The 6,816-nt window shown below is 39.8% G+C and overlaps 1 long non-coding RNA gene across 1 annotated transcript in view; it reads right to left on the bottom strand.

Moving 5' to 3' along the window:
- Nucleotides 1-5,612: 5,612 nt before the first annotated feature.
- LOC102495734 (uncharacterized) overlaps nucleotides 5,613-6,816 on the bottom strand; it is a 21,286-nt gene continuing 20,082 nt past the window's right edge. Inside the window, exon 3 of the long non-coding RNA XR_337507.1 lies at nucleotides 5,613-5,665. This is a non-coding gene — a long non-coding RNA (uncharacterized LOC102495734). The remainder of the gene's footprint in view (nucleotides 5,666-6,816) is intronic.

Here is a 6,816-nt window from a genome sequence, read left to right as displayed (position 1 = left end):
AAAAAAGCAAAACATACAGGAAACAAGAAATGGAAAATTAGTTGTTGATGATAACACATATGCTGATGTGCTTGACTGAGCCAATATACAGTGTACTCTGGATGGAAAAATCTCACTTTGTATGCTAGCGAATGAATGTAAATAAATAAATTTAATAAAAAAAACTGAATAATGCCTAAATAAAATAAAATTAACAATCTTAAAAAAAATTTTAATTAAATAAATTCTTTTTTTAAAATTTAGAAAAAAGCTTCAGGGGAACATTTCTTCTTTAGGGAACAAAATTGGTCCCATATTCTTCATCTCAAATTCATGTCTGCAAAGCAGTTTTAAACTCTGTCATACTTAGAGCTTACCAATCCACGTTCCTCTTGCCTCATTCTTCCTATCCCTATTGGGACATTAACTCAGTTTCCTTTGAAGGGCAATGACAGTGATAGAACACAGGCAAGTACTTTGTCCCAGGCATGAGTGCAAAAGACTAAATCCACATGTGTTCCTATTTACACAGAATACTGCCCAGAAAAACATGGTCTTCCAAGTGACCTGACAGTCTGATTCCTTCCCACCAAATAACCTAGGGATGAATACTTTCCATTGCAACATGAATGAAGGTGAATAGAATAATAAATTCTAAGGACAAGAAGGAAGACTATGAAGATATATCTCAGATTAGAGTCATTTTTCCTGTTTTAAATTTTCCATTTCTTGTTTCCTGTATGTTTTGCTTTTTTATATAGATAGATAGATAGATAAATTTTTTAGAGGTTTTTGCTATAGGGTGCATGCGCTTGCCAGAAAGAGAGAGACAGAAAGCTAGAAATCACCCCCTAGGGGGATGGTCGTGTCTCAATCCCTTCTCCTCTTGGGATCTTGGGCACTCAGGCACATGCACCCAGCGTGAGTTAAAGCCACCAGGTCTGAGACTCAAACCACAGTCGATTACATGCGAGTCCAGCAACATAGCCATTACACCAACTGCTGGTCCCAAGTCCAGTAAAATCTTTTATATAAAGTTCTAGAATAGAAGGGAGAAATATTTGTCTGAACATTTCTTACAACTTGGATTCTATTATAGCATAATTTATGAGAACCCCATTAGACAAATGGGAGAAATTAGCACTTCTGGCAATGATTTTAAAAATGAGCAAAAACAGAACCAGTAGGTATATGGTGGCTGGGGCTATGGACTCCCATATGGCCGACAGTGGTTCAAATCCTAGACCTGGTGGTTTACTTTATTGCTTTCTCTCTCTCTCTCTCTGTCTTTCTCTGGTGAGTACACATGCCCTGTAGATATTTTTTTTAATAATAATAAAATCAAATTAAATAAATAATTCTTTTTTTAAAAGATGAAAAAGTCACCAGCAATTACTACAAGTTAAGAAACTGGTAAGATTTATTTAAATTATCTCCCTCACACACCAGTACTACTGGCAAAAGCAAGAGACAGGCACTGCATTGGTGAATTAAACCCACCTCAATAACTTTAAAACTCTATCTCCATACCCAAACTCTAGCCATACATCTCAGGCCTTGTTCAGGAGACAGACTTCTTTTTAAATTGGACCCAATGTGGCTGATAAGATGCATGCTCCAGTGATGTCTGATTAGAGTTAATGTTCTTATGAGAATCCCCAAGCTGAAGAGGACCAAAAGAGAGATCCTCAAAACTCCTGTGTAAGCACAACACACACAGCACAGCACACACAAGATACACGGACAGAAACCACAATGACTAGGAACATTGTTCCACAACCTTGGTTTCCAAGTCAGAGGAGGGAAATCCTCATCATTCTGGAAATAAGGCACAAATGCCATTGCAAAAACCAAAGTGCACACTTCTTTGGCCTGACCCTGCATTCTACAGCTCACAGCCTACCCAGTTATGTGGTTCTAATGCCCTCATTCTGTATCACTGTTAGCAATAACAGTCTCTTCCTTCATTCTGGGACTAACTGGCCTCCTTTTTACAACACTTTCAATGTATGAAAGACTTCACCTGCACCCAGCAAAATTACTGAGACCACAGCCTCAGATCGTATAGTCTTGTGCCTCCTGTTGAGGAACAATGAATAATGAGTTCATAATTTGTGTAAGTTCATGTCAGAGGCATCGTATTCTATTGTAATGTATAAGAAACAAGCAGATTATTGTTGCTCGTGGAGTATTTTCAAATCAGTAATACATCTTTCACAGGCCTATTTAGGCCTATAAGAAACCCAGGGTTTCTTATAACTCAAGAGTAACCACATGAAATTTGTTCAACATATGACTAAGAGGGGAAAACACTCAGTTGAGAAAGAGACAAAATGCAGTGCAGACTCAGCAATAGCAAAGATGCCAGATGAGTCAGGTGTTCTAGTATTCACTGTAAAAGTAGAAGAAAAAATAGAATGTACGGTGAACACCAATTTTACGGTGGAGAAAAGACAGAATATAAACAATATTCCAGCTCTCACCATGGGAAATGCTTAGTCTTTCGTTTACACGTTAAAGGAACGCAGATGCACAAATGATATAAAACCCATGGCAACCTATAAAAAAACTAGTATGTGGTCGCTTACCTAAAATAAGCTTGTATTTACCTTCTTAATGTGTTTACCTGATACCTACTATAAAGTTGGCTGCCAAGGTAAGAACTCAGCAAAGATATAACTGAATAGATAAAGGCTAAGGGCAGAGTCAACTCCATCTTGAATAGTATTTCAAAAAGGCAATGAAACAGGTTAAAGGAATAGAAGGTAGAGTACCAGTAATGCAGGCACCCAGACCCACATCCTCACAAAGAGAACATCTTGATATACGATACCCCCAAAACTTATGCTCAGGTAGGAATTTTTACTTACAGCCAGAGACTAGGAAGGTGAAAATTCCCACCAGAGCGAGGAGTGCCAAGAACTTCATGCTGGTGAACTGAAGATCAGGGAGTACAACAGGAATGCTTCAGAGCTCAGGGGAAGGCACAGCACTGACTCCGGGATTCCACATCATTACGATATATATGCAGAGGGCACCAATTAGTTATTGCCAGACCATAATCTGAGTTAGATAATTCCAGGAAAAGTTGTGGCACCAAAGCAACCATAGGAGAGTCAGTAGTACAGCCACAGGCCCTTTGGAAGGATCATAGCTTTTTATTTGTGATTCTGATGGCATGGGTTTTGATACAAGAGTTTTCCATATTAAATATTTTCCAGGAAATAACTTTTCTTCCAGGTTTCTTCTTACTTGTAGAGTACCCCTATTATTGCCAGCTTTTCTGACAAGTTGGAGAGGCCCCATAGCCACTCTATCTCATAACTGCAGTGCTTCATTCATAGACAGAAGATATAAAATTACAGCATGCTTAGCCCTATGTCTCCTCAAAGGAGGATAACCCCAGCAAAGCACCCTGATCCAAAGACCACCCTATGTAACTTGGGCCATACTTCTTCAAGGCATGGTCTTCCTGTGCATATGGTTAATATTCTGACAAGTGATGAGTAAGTCCCACACTTAAGAACAATCTTTGAACTCCCTAAATGAAAGAAATTCTTATATAAAATGCAATATCAAGAAGTAAGAAGATAGGAAACTAGGACCAGCAGGTGGTGTAAGGGTTGCATCGCTAGACTCCCATGTAGTTGACCGTGGTTCGAGTCCTAGACCTAGTGGCTTAAAAGTCACACTGGGCACATATGCATGCGTACCCAAGATCTTGAGAGGAGAATGGAAGAGAAGGGATTGTGGCATGGCAAAGAAATATCAGTAAGCAAAGCACACAAAAATTCCTGGTTCTACATCTTTTCATAGTAATATATACATTAAAAAGGGAAGGTTAGGATAAAGAAATGGAGAAAGAGAAACGTCTTTGGCCTTCACCACCTCTCTTCCTTCTCATGAGCCAGGGAACACAGCAGAGAGAGTATACACCTACCTACATGCCACATAGCCAACCTCTCTAGGCAGGTCTGCAACTCTTTGTGAGTCACAATACTTGGAGGGCAGGCAGAGGAGGTACAGGAAAATCTGGTGAAAGCATAATTAGGGCAGAGTCAACTCCATCTTGAATAGTATTTCAAAAAGGCAATGAAACAGGTTAAAGGAATAGAAGGTAGAGTACCAGTAATGCAGGCACCCAGACCCACATCCTCACAAAGAGAACATCTTGATATACGATACCCCCAAAACTTATGCTCAGGTAGGAATTTTTACTTACAGCCAGAGACTAGGAAGGTGAAAATTCCCACCAGAGCGAGGAGTGCCAAGAACTTCATGCTGGTGAACTGAAGATCAGGGAGTACAACAGGAATGCTTCAGAGCTCAGGGGAAGGCACAGCACTGACTCCGGGATTCCACATCATTACGATATATATGCAGAGGGCACCAATTAGTTATTGCCAGACCATAATCTGAGTTAGATAATTCCAGGAAAAGTTGTGGCACCAAAGCAACCATAGGAGAGTCAGTAGTACAGCCAGAGGCCCTTTGGAAGGATCATAGCTTTTTATTTGTGATTCTGATGGCATGGGTTTTGATACAAGAGTTTTCCATATTAAATATTTTCCAGGAAATAACTTTTCTTCCAGGTTTCTTCTTACTTGTAGAGTACCCCTATTATTGCCAGCTTTTCTGACAAGTTGGAGAGGCCCCATAGCCACTCTATCTCATAACTGCAGTGCTTCATTCATAGACAGAAGATATAAAATTACAGCATGCTTAGCCCTATGTCTCCTCAAAGGAGGATAACCCCAGCAAAGCACCCTGATCCAAAGACCACCCTATGTAACTTGGGCCATACTTCTTCAAGGCATGGTCTTCCTGTGCATATGGTTAATATTCTGACAAGTGATGAGTAAGTCCCACACTTAAGAACAATCTTTGAACTCCCTAAATGAAAGAAATTCTTATATAAAATGCAATATCAAGAAGTAAGAAGATAGGAAACTAGGACCAGCAGGTGGTGTAAGGGTTGCATCACTAGACTCCCATGTAGTTGACCGTGGTTCGAGTCCTAGACCTAGTGGCTTAAAAGTCACACTGGGCACATATGCATGCGTACCCAAGATCTTGAGAGGAGAATGGAAGAGAAGGGATTGTGGCATGGCAAAGAAATATCAGTAAGCAAAGCACACAAAAATTCCTGGTTCTACATCTTTTCATAGTAATATATACATTAAAAAGGGAAGGTTAGGATAAAGAAATGGAGAAAGAGAAACGTCTTTGGCCTTCACCACCTCTCTTCCTTCTCATGAGCCAGGGAACACAGCAGAGAGAGTATACACCTACCTACATGCCACATAGCCAACCTCTCTAGGCAGGTCTGCAACTCTTTGTGAGTCACAATACTTGGAGGGCAGGCAGAGGAGGTACAGGAAAATCTGGTGAAAGCATAATTAGGAAATAGATGAGAATACTGCATGTTAGTGGGTTTAACATGGATAGTAAGAGGTCAATCAAAGTGTGAGACTTCACACACACACACACACACACACACACACACACACACACACACACAAAGTGAAAAGGGCCTTTGAAATCATCATGGCTACCATGAGCAACCTGCTTACCCTGTGGAGCTGATCAACCCAAAGTACCAAATCAGAATATATACATACATTTGAATGTGATGAATGTGTCTGACTTTGACTTTCCTCCTGGATTCTACTATTCCACAAAGGCTCTGCGGAAGAATGAAGAAAAACAAGTCCACTATAAGCACTCCAGTGAGTACCAACTCATTGACCGGGCCCTTTACTCCCTGGACAAAGCTGATGTCAGCAGGTCCATGTTCCAAGCAGGATCTGCTTTGATGACATCCTGACTTCTGGAATCCTTGAGACCAAATTCCTTGTAGATAAAGTCAACTTCCACATGATTTACATGGGCTGTAAGAGTGATGAATACTACACATGAATCCAGCACTTCAGTGATGCAACTGCCATGATATTAATGGTCATCTGTAGTCCCAACATGGTAATCCATGAGAACAACCAGACCAGCCTCCTCAGGAGGCCCTGAAATTCTCCAGAGCATCTGTAGCAACAGGTGACTGTGCACCATCTCTGTGACTATTCCTCAGCAAGCAAGAACTAATTGCTGAGAAAATCAAAGATTAAAGACTGCTTTTCCAATTTGTTCCCACCACTACCTCTGAGCCCCATGAGAATCCACACATGACCCAAGCCAAAACCTTCATCCATGATAAATTTCTCAGAAGCAACACTGCTAGTGGAGATGGACACCACTACTGCTAGCCTCACCTCATTTGCAACATGGACAATAACAACATCTGCCATGAAATCATTCAGCATGTGCATCTTCATCAGTATTAATTTCTCTACATAGATAACTGTTAAATTTAACTAAAGTCTAAATCACAAGTAATTAAAAGTGAAAGGTAATTGTATAAGCAGTAAATCACCCAGCATAAGGCATGATTAACAAAATAATCCTCCCCTGGTCCAGTGGTCTTAGGAAACCCCTTTTCTCTTCAGATTACTTAGATGTTTCAAATATAGAATTATGTAGCCTTGAAAAAATATCTAAATAAAAATAGTAGCAAATAAAAAAGAGAAAAAAGAATAAAGAAGGAAAGAAAATAGGAAGAAAGAGAGGACAGAAAGACACTGTTACATGGAAGGTGATTAGGTCTAATAAAAAGTAATACAGAAAATAAGAAATGTGAGTATGGTCAGAAATCGAAAGTGTGATTGTAATTTTATATAAAGTGGACAACAAAGGCATTACTAAAACGATAATATTTGAACAAAGACATGAAGGTGTTGAGGCACTGATCATGTCATATCTTGGGAAAGTATGTTCTGAGGAAAG

This window comes from Tupaia chinensis, unplaced genomic scaffold (genome assembly GCF_000334495.1).
Source record: "Tupaia chinensis unplaced genomic scaffold, TupChi_1.0 Scaffold146740_1, whole genome shotgun sequence".
NCBI classification, from domain to species: domain Eukaryota; kingdom Metazoa; phylum Chordata; class Mammalia; order Scandentia; family Tupaiidae; genus Tupaia; species Tupaia belangeri.
This window is presented reverse-complemented; position numbering and strand designations above follow the sequence as displayed.